The sequence below is a fragment of the Diceros bicornis genome, chromosome 1 (genome assembly GCF_020826845.1).
Source record: "Diceros bicornis minor isolate mBicDic1 chromosome 1, mDicBic1.mat.cur, whole genome shotgun sequence".
NCBI lineage: Eukaryota > Metazoa > Chordata > Mammalia > Perissodactyla > Rhinocerotidae > Diceros > Diceros bicornis.
This window is the reverse complement of record NC_080740.1, coordinates 81,167,974-81,189,018: the sequence shown is the minus strand read 5'-3', so window position 1 is coordinate 81,189,018 and position 21,045 is coordinate 81,167,974. Positions and strand designations below refer to the sequence as shown.

The 21,045-nt window shown below is 34.6% G+C and overlaps 1 long non-coding RNA gene across 1 annotated transcript in view; it reads right to left on the bottom strand.

Annotated features, from left to right (window-relative positions):
* Positions 1-647: 647 nt before the first annotated feature.
* Positions 648-21,045, bottom strand: part of LOC131408602 (uncharacterized) — a 149,169-nt gene continuing 128,771 nt past the window's right edge. Inside the window, exon 3 of the long non-coding RNA XR_009220795.1 lies at positions 648-700. This is a non-coding gene — a long non-coding RNA (uncharacterized LOC131408602). The remainder of the gene's footprint in view (positions 701-21,045) is intronic.

Below are 21,045 nucleotides of genomic sequence, written 5' to 3'. Positions count from 1 at the left end.
TTGGTCCACTTAGTCCAAAAGTCAGAGCAAAATGATGTTTAGCATTATACAGTCCTCTGTAGTTAAACTGGACCTGTTTCAAAGAACTGAAAGTTTGAGAGGAAATTCATAAGAGCCAATGTGTTAATTTCCCTAACTGAAGTATATAGTTTAAATTTCTATTATTCTTTCATTTATTAAACAAATATTTATTCAGTGCCTTGTATGTTCTAGTCTAGGTGCTTGGATACATTACAAAGAAAAATTATACTTCAACAAATTTGATCAACTCAGGGTTGGTGGAGATTTCTCCACACATGAAATGCTAGTACATCAAAAGTTAAATAATAACAAAATAACTTAAAATGTGAATATAATTCTTTGATTTTTTTGAGGCCTCTTATTATTTATCTAAATGGAAATAATAAAAGTGGCAGTTTTATGTAAAGACTCCTTACATTACTTTGGGAGAAGTAATTCACAGAGGTTAGAGGTAGAATCACTCGCCATTTTCCTTTCCTACTTGCCAGAAGGAGTCAAATAATAGAGTTATCCATGGAGGATGTTTTTCAGTTATGTCAACCATAGATTAAGGGAAAATTTCAATGAAATAGTCAAAGCAGAACATTCAAATCTATAATATCATTTTGATCCTTACCTGGGGAAAGGTCTAAGCTGATTACTTCTGTTACACTCCCTTTCTTGTTTTTTCCTAAGATTTCTAAGAAGGGCAAGAAAAAGAAAAATCAGTGTCTTCTCAAATTCTCTTTCTTCAGAGAACTTACTACCTGGACCCTCTTTTGAAAATCAGGCTCAAAGTTACAAGGAATGGATTAATAAATGCAATTTAGGATATAATCAAATCTTACATGGAGAAAGGGGAATTGAAGAGGAAATATATTTAAGTCTTGAAATATAAGATTGAGAGATATATGTCAAAAAAAAGTTTTTGAGAAAAAAGTCTATTGCCCTCAAAACATTAGTTCATCATCAATAGGTTTTGTTCCTTTCTCCTAGCTTTAACAGGAATGCTAAGCTTTCATTCTGAATGATTCTGATTGCAAAGCAGCCTTCTGATTTAATCGTTTCCTCTGGAAAGATGCCACTTACTTAACAAGGGTCAAAGTGTGATAGGGGAAAGCAGAAGGCAGATCTAGCTAGAAAATAGATGCCAGTCACACACTGCAATTGAGTTTTATATGCACAGATTTAAAACTGAACAAAATTGGTATCTCTCAAAACTAGATTTGTGAAAACAATTTCCTTCCAGTAAAGATACTGGAAGATTCATTGGTCACATCTAAATAGCTTTACCCAAAGGCAGAAATTTTCCAACAACCTTAATATCATATCTTCATGCCTAAATGCACAATTTTCTTGTGGGAAATTTCATCCACGCTGTAATGAACTAATTCTTAAGGGAATAGCTTTGGAATTTAACACGAAAAAAATTAGAAAGAATGCAAAATTATAGTGTTGGTGAGATGGGAAAGAAATGGGCATTCTCAAAAGCAGCTCAAATGACTTTAACTAGAGTACAATATTTGGAGGACAAATTTTCAACACATATCAAAAATCTTTCAAATAAGCCTATCTTTGATCTAACAATCTCACTTCTGGGAATTTATCCCAAAGAAACAAATCAGAAGAGGGCCTAGCCACATATATATTTCCATTCACTGGAATACTATACAGCAGTGAAGACAACCTTGGTATTGCTACATATCTGGACATGGATGAATCTTGGACCTACTTCTCTGAGAAAGAAGCAAGTCATAGAAGAATACATACAGGATTATTCTCTTTTTTTTTTGTAAAATTCAAAAGCAGGCAAAACCAGACAATACATTAGTTAGGGATAACTAGATGGCAAATTATAAATGAAAGCAAAGGATAATTAAAAATAACATTGACGATAATAAGGAGAAGGAAAGGCACTCAAGGAGGAAACATCTACGCAGCTAAGACTTAGGATACAAATGTGGAACCACCTGAATTTTTTGAACTTTTGATTCCTCTTCCATAAATGACATCACAATTCTGACATGAAATATGCACTCAATAAAGTGGTTTTGAAAACCAACCTTGTCATCTCAAGGTTTAAGGAAAAGGAGATACTCCCTATTGAAACATTCAGGAGGAGTATAATTAATTAAAAAATACTCATGAGGAAAATATCTATTGATGCTATAAATGTTAGTTCTTCCTCAATAGGTTTGCTCTGCTAGTTTGTGACAGGAATGCTAAGTGATTAGCAGAATTATTCTTCTTACAGGTAAAGGGATCAGAAAATACATATAAAACATTATGGAACATGCAATGAAAAGGCTATCTTGTGGAAATATTTTTAATGCATTAATAGTGTAAATAGTTCTGTGGTCTTTATTGATCTATACTCTAGATAAAAAAGACCTAGACAGATTCAAACCTAAAATATGTTTATTCTTATTAGTATCATGTCATTTGAAAGACAGCAATAGATGGAATCAAAGCAGAAAGATCTGAAATAACATTAAGATCAGGGGCTAAGTGTTCCACGTTAAACAAATGAAGAGATATAAGTGAAATAAAAGTGAAATGGGAATTTTCAGGACAGTAAAATTAGTTTAAAATAGTCTTGGAAAAAATATAAAAAGAATACAATATGGTAAATTATAATAGAAATAAAATATATGGAGGTAAAATTTGATTTTAAGATATAAGTGAGAAATTAAACTACAAGTAAGTGAAGTTATAACCAGTAAGTATTAAGTATAATTCCATAAAAATTCTAAATTATAACTGCAGTAAGTAAAGTGGCAGTAGAACTCATATCAAGAACAAAGAAGAAGGTGAAAAAGGTAACAAAAATTTGTACAATGGTGCAAATGTCCATATAATTTTGGAATGGTGTACGATGAAAAGCTGAAAATAGAACAGGAATAGATAAAGGAAAGTAAATAATGACAAAAAGAAAAGGAACTTGAGAAGAGTCACAACTTCAGTGTAGCATGAAATTGAAACATGGCAAAAGGATAATATGAAATTCTGAAAAGGCAAATGACAAAAGTACAAAACACCCAAAATGGTTAAAAAACAAGGCAAAGGTGAAAAGATTTTGGATGATTCTGAAGAATTAAGTTAACAATGCATCGACATAAGTTGAAACATACAAATGAGAACAAATGATTGAACTCTACAAAGAAAACGAATAATGAAAAGTTTCAGGAAGATTTTTGTTAAGCTGAATAAGGTGAGATAAACATCTCACTCAAAAACCAAAAAGAAATAAATGCTTGCTTTAACGGTAGGTCAAAGAGTGACAGAGAAATTGCAGAAATGCTTTTGAAAACATAAAAGGCCAACAGAAAGCTGAAAGTATTAGGGAAAAAAAAGCTTACTGAGAGAAGGAACTGCTGAGAAAGGCACCTTTCTCAATTATGTATCTGCTTTCTGTTATGAGATGTTGGTACGAAGAATACTACTAAATTGGAAACAATACAAAATGTGATTAAAAAGTTTAAGGATATTTTTTAATATGAGCAATAAACAAATTCAAAGAGAATCAGATGCTAAAGAAAATAAAATTCTATATATTTGGATGGCTGAAAAATTATTAAGCATCCCAATTTGAGACAAGTAGAAATCTGGACCAACCAGTCACGGGCAGTATCTAATGCTTCCAGTATATATTGGATACTTAAAATATAAAATAAAATGAATTGCTGGTACTGTTGGGCATGGAGAACTCTAGGCTACTTCACAAATCCCACCCTACCCTTGTATATATGACTGGACTCTAAATTCATATACTGTTATAACTATATTATGAGGCAATCTAAAGATAGTAGAATATAGGGAATTTATATATACTAAAACAGACAACAGAAAAAAGACAACATTGGGAACCAAAAGAAACAAACACCCAAAAGTTTATTTTTATTTGATGAAAAATTTATCATAAAAGTATTAGTAAATAAGAGGAGATTATTATTATTATAAGAGAGATAAATAGAAAAAATAAAAGAGCTGAAAAGAAAAGCATACCTTTCAAATTTTGTTAATTTTTCTTATCAAAACTTGTTAACATAAACTTAAATCCAAGACAGAGTTCTTGAGATATAACTTAGAAAATACTGAAGTCAGTCTGGAAAGTTAACATTTTACAATCCTGGAAATCAATCACTGAAAAACTGCCTACGGAAAGACCACACAAAATAGGAAAGATCACAAAAGCAAAAGATGAAAAGAAATACCATACATTAGTTTGATAACAAGAAAGGCTGATAATGAGAAAGGAAAGGATGGTTAGAAATCATGCCTGAGATGACACAAGGCTGCATTCCTAAGTACATAAACATCGTTTTGAATCATTTTTCACAAGTTTATACCGGCTGTCGAGAGTTCGTCAATGGGATGAGGTCACCCACTTTTAGCAAGTGGTTGGTAGAAACTGCTAAAAGTCATCTTCGAATTTTACAAGCCTTGAAGAAAGTTTTATTGAGTTAACACAGGAGTTGCCTTGCAAAATTTGCCTGAGGAGTTGAGTCAAACCACGTCTTGATTATCATTTAATCAGAGGTATTTTCAATTTCTACTGGGCTGTTTTGGCAGTATGAACTTAGGTCAGAGCTGGGACTAGAATCCACGTGGCTGGACTTGCATTGCAGGGCTTGTTCTGCCTTAACACAAATAAAGTCAGGCAACAAGTGTGAAGATCATCCCTTGAGCCGTAAGTCCAGACAAATGTGTGTTTGAGGAAATGAGATTTTAGAGACACATGACTCTAATACCTTAGAAAGCATTCTCATATACATTTAATTCGATCCTTATAACAACCTTGCGAGATATGTAGAGAACATCTTAACCCACTATCTCCAATGAGGAAATAGGTTCAAGAAGGTAAGAAAGCTATTCAAGCTAATGAAGAATATGACAGTAAAAATTAAAACCTAGATTTTCTCTAGAACTTCCATAAAGCTACCCCAAAATACTCCCAACATTTTCTCATTCCTCTCTCTCAAAGCAGCATATTAGATTCCTAAATAAAACAGTTAACTTCTTACTCTGAAGAATTTGCATTTGCAGTATTTAAAAAGAATATAGAATTGCCCTAAGTACTTGATTTAAATCTGCATTACTAAGAATTGCATTTATGTATCTGGAATTTAACCATTTTTCTTTTTCTTGGTCAAGAAACTAAAATCTCAGGTTGACATAATTATCGAACATTGGGTGCTCCTATTTTCTGAACCGAGCTCCAGGTCCTCCCTGCTCACATTGCCATTTGAGTTCTCATTCATACGCTTTACATTTGGTACACATTGCCACGCTCTTGAAAGCAATTTTCTTATAGCACAAAAGATTTCTTAAAATGTTACAGTATAATCTAACAACTTTACACACTGTTTAAGAAATATAGAAAAGGGCAACTTGCTCTCATTTGCTTCTCAAATGCCAAACCCATATACAGTAATATAGTTTTATGGAGTGTAGTTTTTTTTTCCTTGGCATTAGACATTACATTACTTTTCAGTGGCATAAACTGAAAACAAAATCACATTACCTGACAAATTTTCAGCAATTTGCCAATACTAAATGTTACTGAGTCCATTAGTACTTGTATATTGAGTTTGTTTTATACGAGTTTTTTTCCTCCCCTATAGCCACTGGTAGAAGAGAAATGCAAAGTGAAAGAAAAACTAGTTTAATCAGTTAGCACAGAATGTAGCTTTCAATGTAAAGAGAAAGGCTTGCTCCACACTAGTAATTTTGTAAAAAGCTCATAGAACATGTTTGGGAACAGGTTCCCAAATTACCTCTGGACATTTGGAGGATTTCTAGAGAGCTAAATGTACATAGAGGATTTTTTAGAAGATCTCCTTAGACAAGAATCCTATATTCTTATATATTTTTTTCTTATTTCAACAAGATTTATCTTCATATGTTGGACTGTACTTAGGAATTATCAAGGATAGTTGTAGGTCAAGAACCTGTGTACCCCAGCAGAATGGTGGCATCATTAATAGAAACAGTTTAAAATTACATTTGGATTAGGACAGGGTAGGGAAGGTTATGTTTTAAGATTCAGATAAAGGAGCCTGTAGCCAGAATATAAAGGAAGTGGAAAATGTGGGCCATATATTTCACTTGGGCTTGCATATGACTGATAATTGGCTAGGTAAGACAACAGACACTCAATGTTTATTGTACAAGTGTATGGATGAATAGATGGATGTGCCAGTACATTCAAAATGGTGAATTCCAATGCGCAGCTAGAGAAAGGAATAAACTAAGGTGTTTTTCTTCTTTGTTATGATGCTAGGCAGAATTTTTAGAGATGGTCCACTGCAAATCTTATAGTAATCCTCAGACACCATCCTGAGAAGTAGGCAAATAGAAGAGTTCTGAAGGTGATGTTCTAGCAACCATTTTCACTAGATGTGAATCCAATTGTTTAACCTGTATTATTTACCAAGTCCAAGAATCAGTCTTAGAGAGGGGAAGCTAGGTATTTTAAGAGAGGAACTATAAAAAATGTCCTCCAAATACAGAACAGATCCATTGTATATTCTCATTGAGTTGCATAGAAAAAATAATGTTAAAAAATCTTAGGAGAAAACAGTTCAGGTAGAATATATGTGTTAATAGGACCCACAGGTATCTTCCAAGACCATATGTTCTTTGGATTGGTAGAAAGCTTAGCCTGTTTTTTAATACTATGACAATTCCAAAGCACCTTCTTTAAATACCATTGATTATATAAATCCAAAAACCGAGTACATGAGATTTTTAATTTTTCAAGAGAAAATTATATTTATATCTTTATGCAATTAATCAGTAAGTGGGCAAACTAGGCATTAACATGGGTCTATCTAATGCTTCAGAAATGGGTACTAAGTGTGATATTTTAATAATCTAACATAATGTATGGCTTATTATTACAGCTATATATCAGAAATAAACCAAATACAATAAATAAACTCTCCCTGGAATAGAATCTGTAAATTAATCTGTTCAGTAAGCCTCTTACTACAAAGATTTAAAGTGTAATTTAAAAAATTGTTTTAAACAATGGCATGTGTATATTTTCATTTCAAAAATGTCAAATGAGATAAACCAATTACAGTCTTTTTGAATTTTTTCTCTTTGTGCTCGAGAAGTTACTTTCTTCACTTAAAAGAGATCTTCTGATTTTTTTTTTTTTTAATTACCACTTCCCAAACCAGTTGATGAATCCTAGAGGTGTAAGATAAGAAATCACAGTAAATCTTCAGCAGATTCTGCCAGATGTGGAAGCAGGGAAGAAAGCTGGCTCATATTCTGGGAGGTGGTTTTCCTTCTACCAAGGTTATTGTGGACATGGCTAAGTAATTCAGGTTAGGGGAGATGTATAAATGTTGGAGAATTTTAAGATGGTCTTGTTAAGGCCACGGGGTCACACAACACCCTTGAGGGTGAGAGAAAGTTTTCTCTTGAAAGGAAGGGATTCCCCACCATCAATCATGCTGGGAAAAGTTTAAACCCCAAACTGAAACCAATGACAAGGTGTTGGACCTAAAACAATATTAGGAGAAAAGACAGCCTGACTGGGAAGGTGTGTGAAGCCATCCCTGTGGTTGGGAGAAAACTGTAGCTGGTCATGTGCATGCAAGCCAGCAAGGGTGTCTGAGAGCCAGCGGGCAGAGACCCACATGTAGTACTTAAAAGGGCTGAGCACCTACTCTGAGCAAAGTGAGACAGGAAAGAGCAGCAGGTGCACCTAGGAGCCTGAGAGGTGGTGCCAGGAGGGCCCCTTGACGAGGCTAGCTGTGTCCAGGGAAGACAAACTCTTAGCAACAGAGCCAGTGTCCTAGCAGTGAGATGAGTCTGCTGAGTGGAACACAGTGAAGAACCTTTTCCTGAGCATTTGTGCACACTTGTCCTAGAAAACTTTTATTTAGTAATAGCTAAGATCTGAGGTAGGGAATGTGACGGGCCATTGCCAGGAATTAGACTAGTAGAGACTCTGCCACAATCACCTGGGTTCAAAAAGGGAAACATGGTTGTAGTTTGTAGCTAAAGCTAAAGCTCCATAAGACCCTGTAAAGAATCCGAGCCTGGATTCTTGTAACCTACTTGCAAGTCTAGTCTATCTTGTTTATTTACAGCGTTCCTTAGGTTACTGCTAACCAAAATGTGGTCTACAGGCGGGCAGCATCTGTATCACCTGAGAACTTGTTAGAACAGTAAATGCCCAGCCAGACCTACCAAATCAGAATCTCTGGGGAATCCATGTTTTAACAAGTACCCTGGGCCATACTTATGCACACTAATGTGTGAGAAGCACTCCCTTAGACCTTAGCACACCGTGGTGGTTTAAAGCAAGACCTCTGATGCCAGACTGCCTGTATTTGAATCTCAGCTCCACTACTTATAAGCTGTGTGATCTTGGCCAAGTTACTTAACCTCTCTATGCCTCAGTTTGCTCATCTGAAAAAAAAAGTACCTATCTCAATGTTGTCATGAGGGTTGTTCTGAAGGTTATTTTAAAAAGTAAATAAACTGATATTTGTGAAGTGCTCAAAACAGAACCTGACACACAGTAAGCACATACAACAACTAAATAACTACTCAAAGAAGTAAGTCTTCAATTTCCAAGGTACCTATTCTCATTACCTTAGCAGTCTAGAGAACTCATTTAACTTAAGTAGACAATCATTATTGTTTCTACCTATTCTTTGTTATGACTAGGAGAACTTAGACACTTTACTTGAAAATATTTTTTTGCATTCTCTTTTTATATTAGATATTCTTAATTGCTTTTGGGTTGTGATTTTTACAGCTGCTTTTGAAACTCTGGGATCACAATATAGATATATAAACAGATATTTTATTCAGAAAGCAAAATTGTATTCTTTAAAAAGTTCATATATACACTTCACGAATAGTATTTTTTGAATTTTTAAATAGAAGTTTTTGAATTTTTAAACATACATATATACAACTTGGAGGAGAAAAGGTAAAAAGGATACCCCTGACACCTTCATATTACCTTTCTGTCATCTCCAGGGCTATCTATTCATGGTCAAGGAATGTCATCATATATAATGAGACTAAAGCATTAATGAATGCCCCATCTGTACAGGAGTCTTTCCTAATAAAGTTGCACCTGAGGTTTGTACCCCTGGAGACATTCCTTTGAGTCAAATCATTGCTTCCAGAAAGTTCTTATAAAAATGCTAATATGTCACCCATTAATTTTTTTAAAAGCACTCTATAATTAGGAAGTATTAGATAAAATAAAATACTGATCACCTGGCACAGAATGAAGATGTTAAAGGAACAGGACATAATAAAGAAATTTCATCTGTGAAGTGCACAGGACATCAGACATGGCTGCAGTAGGAAGGAAAGCATGAAAGCTCCCCAGGGATGCTGAGATGGGATATTTAAGTGTGTACATATCATGATGTTTGCGATTACAGACCATCTTGACTACTGACAATTCTTCTCTGGCTGGAACCCCTCCTTTCCATCTCTCTCTTTCCCAAAATCCTTCAGCCTCCCTTTCTGGATTGGTACTACTTAAAAATAAGCAGAGAAAAATCTCACTTTCTCTCTGTTTTTATATTATTATGACAAGGCATTTGCCAGCACCTGTGGAATAGCTATTGTTATTGGGACCCATAGCTTTAATACAATTATGGATTTCAACCCACTCTTTACAGTGTCCCAGGGAAGTTAAATATGGTTCAAGAATATTAAGTGGCTCTAAAAAATAAGATGAATTGTGGAAAAAGAATCATACTTTAAAAAAAAATGAACTTCTAAAAATATTTCTAAAAGTGCAACCTTCATTGATTTTTAAGCAGTTTTATTTCCTCTTCAAAAATGCTGGGGAAAAGTCAATTGGTTTTCTCTGTTTTCTTTTACTTTGCAAAATAATGCTGATTTGAAAAAAAGTCTCAAGTTCTGTGAAATAATGATGTGGTGTGGCTTCTAGCTAATGGTCCCAGTATATTTGTAAATCAGAAGATTTATTCTAGAAGTTGTTACATAAATATCAGCAGGGTAGATTTCTTTCATTTATTTTGCATAATTACATTCAAAATGGATAGATCTAGCATTTTAAACCAATGCAACCGCCTGCAGGAGAAGGTCTTTTTGTATTCATGGAAACATCAGCATATTGCAAAGACATGTCTTGGTAGGTCAAAATTATTTTGGATATCTACTTACCATCACAAATGAGAATTAGGGAAAACAAAATCCTGTATGGATTGAAAATCAAAATGGCACTTCAGCAATGCAGCGTGTCCTCTAAGTGTCTGAAATTTGTTTTTCTACATGCTTTCATTGTCCATTCTCAAAGGAAATAGGAGGATTCATCCTTTGGAAGATACTTACAGAGGACATTTAAAGATGAAAACGTACAGTCAACTTACAACCAACAAAAAAATGTTTTTTACAACTGCTTTCTATTCCTTTATCTAACTCCACCCCATCAGTTCTCACTCTCAGAGATAGAGACCCCTCACAGTTTGACCCTCGCAATCTTTCTTATAATTAACTTATAGAAACATAAATATTGTCAACCTATATGGGCAAAGATCAATTTTAAGTCCATCAACAGTCCTCCCCTATCCTAAGTGAGGTTTTCCTTGAATTTCTCTTGAAAGGTGAAACGAAGCTTTTAGTCTCGTTCTTAAGATTTATAAATATGATTCTATTTCGAAAGAAAAATCTATGATTCAACACTCAGTTGCTGTCAATTTTCCTCTCGATATTTTTCAGAGGACCACAGACCACAGATTCTAAATTGAGGTCATTTATGAAAAGAAGGCATAAAATTAATTTGACTTTTAGAAACATGTTATCTCAAATAAATGCTAAATTCCGTTTTCCCTACAAAATTTAGGGGGATGTAATCTTTGCCCTGTTGATACCAATATTTGCCCACTGATATGCTGATGACAGAGATTGTCATATATTTCTAAAGTTGTTCATACCCCTTCCTAAAATAATTTTCAGAAAATTTTTTTCTTCATCAACTTGTCTATTAATTTGTCCAAAACTTTTGGTGAGCTTATTTTCAATCCTTAGGGTGAAATGTATTTACCTACCAAGTACACCATGTCTGGGTCCCATGGTTCCAGGCTTCTTGAAGAGAGTATGTAATACTGGATGTGTGGGAAACAGCTGAATGTTTTCCTAGTGCTTACTTCCAAACATACATCTCAGAAAATGGAAAGTCAGACTTTTAATAAAAATTTACCACTAAGTGAAAGTTAATGAGAAAATAAATGGTGTTTTCAAATATTCCAAGGAAAATACTTATAACAAAGCCCTGATAGTCTCACGGTTCAATGGAATCTCTCCTTTGATTTCTTCCTAAACAAGTGCATGGATGTCGGAAGTGCTTCCACGGATGTACACATGCAATATACTACCATCATAAAACACTGAGATGCAGAAGTCAAAAGACAGCCTTGGAAAAAAGATGCAGTGGAGGATTCCTTAATTATTACTGAGTATAAATGGTTAGTTTCACATCACATAGTGGAATAAGTTCACTTAAGCCTGCTTCCAAAAGCTTCCATTTAATCAAATTTACTGCTGTCGATGAATTTCCTGGCATTCCAGGACAATATTTGCATCTTAGTTGGTATAAAGTATGTTAAAGTTTTTTTTTTTTTGACGTTTATTCAAATGAGAAGGCAGAGATTATTTCATATCATAACTTGGTACAGAAAGTTTGAGCATGCTTGGTAATTTCTGGATAAGCTGGGGATTTTTTCCTGACTGAATTAGACGTGGACAGTCTGCTATCTGGAACACTGCATAAACAGCATCATAAATACCACAATGGCAGCTGAATGCACGAGATTATTTTACTTCAAGAGTCTACTGTCATCACAAGTTTCCACTATAATGGTTAGAACATGTATACAAAATTGGGTTTCAGAATATTTCTTGGATTAATAAATGAGATATCTAGTTTTCTTTTGTAATGCAGGTGACTCCATTTTAAACGAGGATACTAATAACGCCTTTTTGTTTAGCTTTCAGTTCAATAAAGACATTTGTTATAATTTAAAACTACGGAAATAAGGAGAAACTGACAACTACTCTGAATACGTGCTAAAAAACAGTTTTATAATATTTCCTGATGGGGATTCAGCTTCAGTGAAATTCTTATCTACTGCAATTTGGACAGAACACTGACAGACAGTAACTGGTCCATGCAATGAGGAAAAACAGCAACCTGCACATTTTAAGAAACCTTCTGTTAAGGCAGTCCCGGTATAACAAACTCCTCAAAAGAGGTAGGTTTTAACATATACAGTATAGCTTTCCTGAATTTTCCATGCTAATTCTGCAGCCCAAAGGTTTATGTATCTTATGTCAGCTTCCAAACAAAAGATCTTTCTGATGATTTCACAACAAGTTTCTTCATAAGTAGCACTTGGAAATGCTAAAAAAAAAAAAGGCTCACAATGTGTGTAGATCAGGCAGAAGAGCTAAAGTTTAATATGTTCTCATTAAGAGGCTATGATCTATTTACCCACATCTGCCATTACAAGGGAAACTTGATGTTTAAAATGCAGGCTGTTGGTTTATTTCATTCTGTGCCCATAGGAAGCATTATTGCAACATGTCCAATAAATTGCAACAACCCTATCTTCCTCAGATTATTATCTGTATTACTGCTGGTAATACTCTTGAAAGAAAGAGCAAATGGGTTGTGGTCTCATCTCTCTCCATTTGCCATTCCCATGGTTAGCAGAGTAACAGATGCATATAAAGACATCGTCCCTGAAGCTGCTGTCCACACGACAGTTAAGATAATTTAGTAATACTAATAAAAAAGGCTTCTTGGGTAACAATCCCAAAAGGATCTGTAGCAATATTATGGATTCTTCTTGGCATGTTTTGTCCAGAATATGGTCAGTAATGTCTGGTCTGGTTCTCTCACTTAAACTGAGAAGAAATATGGTCTGGATTCTTCTCACAAATCCTAAAAGGTTAGTCAGGAAACTCTGCTGTTATTATGTTACAACTGTTCATTTTGTTCCTACAAACTTCCTTTCTTGGGAGATCACGATATAATTTTATCTAATTCTGACTATTTCCCCTAAAACAAATACAGAGCTAAATACGGAAATTCACCTACTTATAGGCCAGACCTCTCAAAGTGGAGAGAACTGTTTATGATATTAGCTCTTAACACAAAATAGGGAAGTAACGGAGTATTTACTATACATCATTGGCACAAAAATCTATTTATGAAGGTAAATATTCTCATTTGATCTCTTAAGACATTGACACGGAAGATTCATACACCTATTTTGTAATAAGCTAATAACATATAATTATGGATTCATAATGGATAGTTATTATTTAGACTGCCAATTTAGTTGAGTAGTTCTAAATTAGTAACTGACACCTTATTCTTATTTATTAATAATAATAATAAACTGAAAAATTTAGTGGCTTATGTTGTACAATTTGATTATATCTCAAGTAAATATTTTCATACCAGATCTGACAGATCAAAGTGGCAAGCATTATCATTATTATTACTATTATCATTTTTACATACATTGTAATATAATGCAAACAGGAAATCAGGGAGTTACAATCAGAGTAAAATTGTGAACATTCTATGTCTTCTAAAAGCCTAATTCATGGAAATATTCGTACAATATTATAAAGATATGTGAACAAGAATGTGTGTCAAAACATTGACTGTAGAAGAGAAAATTAGAGACATATGAATGTCATCAATAAGACTGTTGTGAAATAAATTATGGGCTATCTAGACTATATAATGCTATTTGGAAATTGGGAGTGAATGGGTGGAGGTACTTATACTTTAAAATTTATACACTTATATATTTTTGTATTCTTAACAATAAGCCAGCCATATATATATAATCAGAAATAAACATAGAACATGAAGACTATGATCAATGTTACCCTAAGTCCTACTAGTTTAAAGTTAATACATTCAAAGTATGACATTAATAATAGTAAAGTATTTCATTAAAATTTTAAAAATGAAATTTATGGCTGACTTGAACACAATCTTTTTCTTAATTTTCTATATTCATCAGTGAAATATGTTCTATTGTCTAACAGACTTTTAACTCCTGGAATCAAGAGATGAAGTTTCCATTCTCTCAGTATTCTGCCAGTATCTCATAGAACAATGTGAAACCAAAACAAACATGCCTTATATGTACCTTGAATGAATTTCATGAGAGGTTAGAAGACAATTCAACCAATTCCAGCAATCAGCAGGATACTGCGCAAAACAACACTAAAGCCTTGGCTAAGATTCCCAAAAGGTGTGCTATTCTTGGTAAGAAGCAAGCTCACACAAGTCACCAAACATTGTGCTATTGCTGTCTTCTCCAGAGTCTATCAAAATAATGAGATCTCCCTCTGCAAGGGTACCTTTCCTGGGAACCTGAAAAAGGAAATACTTTCTGCCCTCCAAGGAATATGAAACATGAAATTGCATCCTATATGCCCTAAGAGTCAAGATGCTTTGGAATGCTTGCTTCTAGCCAAAATGGAGTAACAGAGACCAGAATTACATTCCCTCTAAAAACATCCAAAAAATGGGCAAAATATATGAAACAATGATTTTCTGGATATTCACTGGATACCAAGTAACGAAGGGCAATGCATCCGGAAAGCAAAGTGAGCCTGACAACTGCCACAGCTTACTGCCTTGAGAAAGTTTCCAGGCTGCAGCATAGGGAGGGGAAACCAGGCCAAGCCTTGCAGAACTCATGAGTTAAGGAGATTGTGCTGAGAGTACAGGGAGACTAAGGAAGACAGGGTTTGCAAATCAGACTACTGTAGGGGAGAGACCTACACAAACAGAAAACTCCATGAAATCTCTAGCAGGTACCCACAGGTATCTGTCAGGCGATGATGAGTGTGTGTATATAAGAAAATTAGCTGTGGCCAAGAAAATAACAGCCTAAAAGGATGAGAGGAACAATACTCAGTGCTCAGACAGGGACAAAAAAACTATCTGTTCCCAAGAAGCAAACTGGGAAAACCTCAAAATTCACAAGGAATTAGGTAGAATACTCAGAAGAGTTTGCTTCTATAGTGGAGAATAATGAGCCCTAAGCTAACAAGACTATAGCCTTATTAGTCTGCTTAACAAATCTTGAAAACAAGACCCAAAAGATCAAACTGTTCCTGAGTATCCTGGCTACATCTCAGAACAAACCTCAAGAATATTTTATACATACAAAAATATCCAGCACTCAACATGTTAAAATTCAAAATGTTTGACATCCAATAAAAAAACAACAGGCATGAAAAGAAGTAGAACACACGATCCACAATGAAGAGAAAAACTAATCAATTGAAACTGATGCAGAAGTGACACAGATGTTAGAATTAGCAGATGAGGACATTAAAATAGTTATTATATACTATGTATCCAAAAAGTTAAGAAGAGACATGAAAAATATAAAAATAGATTTATATCAAAATTCTAGACCTGAATACAACAATGTCTGAGATCAAAAGTATACTGGATAGACACAGAGAAAGACAAACAGTGTATGACTTCACTCATATGTGGAACATAAACTAACACATGGACAGAGAGAACAGTTTGGTGGTTACCAGGGGGAAGGGAGTTTGGGGGTGGGCACAAGGGGTGAAGGGGTGCATTTACGTGGTGACTGACAAATAATGTACCACTGGAATCTCACTATGTTATAAACTATTATGACATCAATAAAAAAAATTTATAAAAAAATAAAGTATACTGGGTAGTATTGACAGCAGACTGGATATTGTAGAAGAAATGATGAGTGAACTTGAAAATAGAGCAATAAGGCTATACAAAACTATATAGAGTAAAAAGAATTTTAAAAGTAAACCAAACACTTTTCAGCTGTCAGATAACATTAAGTGGATTAATGCACATGCAATTGGAATCCCCTAAAAGCGGAAAGGGCAAAAAAATATTTGAAGAAATAATTACTAAAAGTTTCCAAATTTGATGAAAACTATAAGCCCACAGACCTAAGTTCAACAAATACAAGAAACATGAATAAAATTATATCAAGGTAATTCATAATAAAATTTCTAACATCCAGTGATAAAGACAAACTCTTAAAACAAGCAAAGAAAAAAGACACATTACCTAGAGAGGAATAAAGATAAGGAAGACAGAAGATTTTGCATTGGAAATAATGCAAGTGACAAGACAGTGGAACAATATCTTTAAAGTACAGTCATGCATCGCTTAACAAGGGGGATATGTTCCAAGAAATGTGTCATTAGGTGATTTCGTCATTGTGCAAACATCATAGAGTGGACTTATACAAACCTGGATGGTATAGCCTGCTACACACCTAGGCTATATGCTACTAATCTTGTGGGACTACTGTCATATATGTGTTCCACTGTTGACCAAAATGTTGTTATGCAGTGCATGACTGTACCGAAAAACAAATGTCAACCTAGAATTCTATACCCAGCAAATGTACCTTCACAAACAAAATGAAATAAAGACTTTTATGCATACTAATAGTGAAATAATTCATCACCAGTAGATTCACACTACAAGGAATATTAAAAGAAGTCCTCAGGCAGAAGGAAAACAAAACCAGATAAAAATATAGATCTACATAGAGGAATGAAGAGCGTTCGAAATGCCCTATGCAATAAACTTTATCATTCTTTTACAAATGAGGAAACTGAGGTTTAGTGACTGCTAGTAAAGAGCAAAACAACTATTAGAACTCATAGAGCTTTTCCAAGACATAGAAGTGGGTCAACAGATTATGCTAAGCATGTTTCAGGTTGCCCTCCATCAAGAAACCAATGTACAGAAATTGCTTTCTGTGTTGTTATCCTTTGAAATGTCATTTCTGGGGGCCAACCCCAGTGTGTGTGATGATTCTCTGAGGTGTGTCCGATTAATAACTATTTGAATCACTCATTTAATACACCTCTAACTGTCTTTATAAGAAGAAATGCATTTCTATTACAAATGTAAAGCACAAAGTGGAATACATATATGCTAGTCATTGAATATATTTGGATTTCTCTATTAGTCTGTGAACTATTTGAAGGCAGCACCCTATGTGTTCATCTTTTTATTCCTAGCGCAATGCCTGGAACATAGATAGTGCTCCATAAATATTCATTCACCAAATCAGTGAATTAAATAAACTATGTGGAGTGGAATTGCTAGAAAAATAGTTTTCTATCCTTCTCCATAGATTCAATAGTTAATATAATCAATGCTCAACAGTTTCCTTCATTTTTCCTCAATTCATTTCTTCCTTCCTGCCTTCCTTCCTTTTTCTCTTCTTTCCTTTTTTCCTGAATTAAAAAAAAAAAAAAAAGACAGATTTTTAAACTCTTTTATCTGAGCCTGGTCTAGAAAACATTGGACAATAAAATTTTCTTTGGCTTTGATAGTTGAACAGGCAGATGTGCTAGTCAGCTGACCTGAGTATCGTGGTTCACTTGAAGTTTTAACTCTGATAGTAAATTAATAAACTGCTCATAAAACTATAAAAAAGATTAATAACCCTTAAGTCTTAGATTATTTAAAATTAAATTATAAGTACAGGTGATTTTTATAATTTACAGTAGAGGTATTGACATTGCTTTATTTCCCCAAGCCCCCTGTAGGCAGCATGATGCTATCTCAAGGAAAGGAGCAAAAATTCAAAAGGTAAATGATTAAGGGGCATAAATTCAAGTTGTTTTTCGTTTCAGTTTTAGTATTAGTCTAAAATATTCCCTCAGCAGAGCTTTTGGACAATTATAAAAAAGGAAATGGGTCATCACTACATTAGTTTTTCTAGTATGTAGCATGAAACCATCAGCATTAGAGTAATTGAAGACGCTTCTTTAAAATGTAGAACCCAGTGTTTTTCTCACTGCCTGTCCCCCCTCCCAACTGAATCAAAGTCTCTGTGGTTGGGGATCGAGAATCTACATTTTTAACAAGTTCCTCAAGGGCCTCTTACGTGTTGCAACACTTTAGAATCCAAGAGCAACTACTTAATATTCTTGTGGATACCTTTTATTGTAAGTAACAGAAAACCCTACATCTATTTGGCTCACATGATTGAAAATTTAAGGGGCTGTGGTTGCTGCAGAATGAAGTTGGTAGAGGGCTCAAATAGATCTTGGTTTCTGCCTCATTCTCCTTACATTGAACTTGTTTTTAATTCTTTTTTCAGTCAGGCTTTTGCCCTGTGGTGGCAAGCTGGCTACATCTTCTCCAGACTGATCATATTTGTACTAAGTAGAGTGATCCACATGCTCATTTACTCTCATTGGCTCTAAACCAATCACTGGAGTAGGGGATTTTGATGCTCTACATGGCCAGCCCTGAGTCAGCTGCCTAGCTCTGCAGTGAGAGATGGATTTCTTTTCAGTGGGAGCACATGACGGAAGGAATGGTGATCCAGACAGAAACAGTGTTACATTTACAAGAGGAGCAAATATATGATGAGTGGGGAAATAAATATGTGTGTGTGTGCGCGTGTGTATATATAGAGAGAGAGGGAGAGAGAAAGACAGACAAAGAGACCGCTGGTTCCTGGGTAATAAATATATAGGGTTCCATGTAAACTTTTTCCCTAAAGAAAGGATTGGGTCCACATTTCATACCATATTCTCATTAGGAGATCATGAATGATTTCAGCATTACCTTGGGAGTTAGTTTGGGACTGTAGAGCAATGCCAGTGTCCCAGTTTTAACTTAGGACCTTTTCTTTTAGAAGAAAATAAGTTCCTCAGAGGATATACTATTTTGGGGATTTCAAAGAACCTTGTAGTTTAAAAAAAAAAAAAAAAAGGAAAAGGAAGCTTGGAGAAAAACTGATAACCCAAGAAGAAGGAAAGAAAAACGGAAAATAGAAAATAAAAATCAACTCTACTAGATAAGAGGAGATGTATCATCGTAATTTCTTCTCCACAATCTAATTACAATTCCCCGCTGTCTTCTCTGCCAATATCAATACAATGCTTTTTATAAAACTGAAAAATTATTTCGTAAACTGAACCAAAGCAATAATAGACCACTTCGAGAAAGGAGAACCGTGGAATTAGTTTACCTAATCTCAACTGTTCCAGTTACCAGAACATTTTGGTTTCTTTAGCAGGCCTCCAAGAGACCTCTGATCTAAATTTCCTTTGTGTTCAAATATTTTGTAGCTTCTATTCTTTTGAAATGCATGTCTATCTTTTCTCATTTAAAAACTATATAGTTTGTCAATTATATTTAACTAATTCAAACTATCAGCTGTGTCCAGTGCGCAATTCAGAGTCTTAAATTGGAAAACAGGCAAAATATAAATATAATGTAGTTAATTTTAAATAGCTCATACATATTCATCAATTTTACAATTTTGAATTGTATACATGAATAATAGTTTATCATTGAAATAGGTTTATTCTCCACAGACAGACTTGTGAGGATACCCTGAAATTTCAGACTGCTATTAATATAATCCATGCCACTTTCATTCAAAATATATTTGGCCTACATCCTGAGATTTCAGAAATGAAGGCCTAGAATCCTATCTTTAGGGAGTTCAGCTCATGGTTGATGAGACAGATAAGAAATCAAACAGTGTAATAACTGTCATGATAGAAGTGTATATAGTTGCAGGAGTATGACATTAGGACTATTATGTTCTGATAGGACTCAGGAACTGCTCTTCAAGAGAGCACTCCTTAATATGAACAAAGAAGAATATTAGAAATTAAATTATTCTGACAGGGTAAAAAGGTGTTTAATACAAAGAGAACAGCATGTACAAGGCCCTGGAAGGATGAGTAATCACGGTTCATTCAGGGAAATATAAGTCCCTCCATATGTCTGGAGCCCATAGTTCCTAATGTCATGGAAGAAAAATGAGACTTGAGAGGTAAGCAGTGGCCAGATTACAAAAAACATTGATTACCTACCGTGTTGGATTTTCTTGAGATGGAGATGGGGCGCCAGAAGGAATTTGAAGACGATAGCAACACTGTTGAGTATTTACTATGCACGAGGCATTGTTCTAAGTGTTATTTAATCATCAGAGCTTTATTATGAGGGAAACTGAGACACAAAGGCTAATACTGTCTCACTACCCTCAGCCGGTAAGTGCTGTGCTCAATATTAGACCCGTTATATCACTCCAAGAGACTGAAACCATACTGTCCCAATAGACCACAAAGGAATGATTATATTTTAGGCAGAAATATTATTATGGTCGATTTGTGTGGGATGAATTGAGAAGGAGGCAAGACCAGAGGCAAGAATATTGCAAGAATAGAGGCTGGAGATAATAAGAAATTAAATGGAGGAAGTTGTTTGCAGTGAGTATAGAGAAGAATGGATGAATTCTAGAAATATAGAAGCAAGAAAATTTGGGAGAGAGAAGATTCTAGGATGATTCCCACGGTTATAGTTTCAGCAACCAGGAGGGACTGTCAATGGGGAACAGGCATGCCCTTTACTAAAAGTAAAATTCAGAAAATACAGAAAAAGAAACAATATTTGAGAGAGGGACGTTTATGAGTTCAATTTTTGAAATAATGAATTTAAATCATCTGTGGATATCCAGGAAGTTAGGCCAGCAACATGTTTTTAATGATTGCTTCAACTTCTCTCTAAGTAATGGCTTATCACACCAAAAAATGAGTGAGAATCTTTCTTTCATCTGTTCTTTTTCCAATTCAAGTTGTAACCAAAATCAATCTAATATGACCCCCACCTAAATTCCCATGCCTGCACTTTTCTCAACTTGGCTTATCACAAAAAGATAGATCTTCTCACTTCTATTCTTGAAGGAAGCATGAATCATACTCAGTGGAAAAACCATAGCATTGGGAGTCTTAAAATGCTGGGTTCCTCATCTCTCCCACATCTGTAATTCAGTGACCTGCTCTCACTTGAAAAATATTTACAAATATGAGATGACTTCCTCTGAGTCCTTTTAGGTTGAAACTCCAGCTTATTTATTTAAAGAGGGTTTAAGAAGTACTTACTATATTTAAAAAAACTAAATAATAGCAATCTACAAGTTTCTTTTATAATTTTGGTCCCTC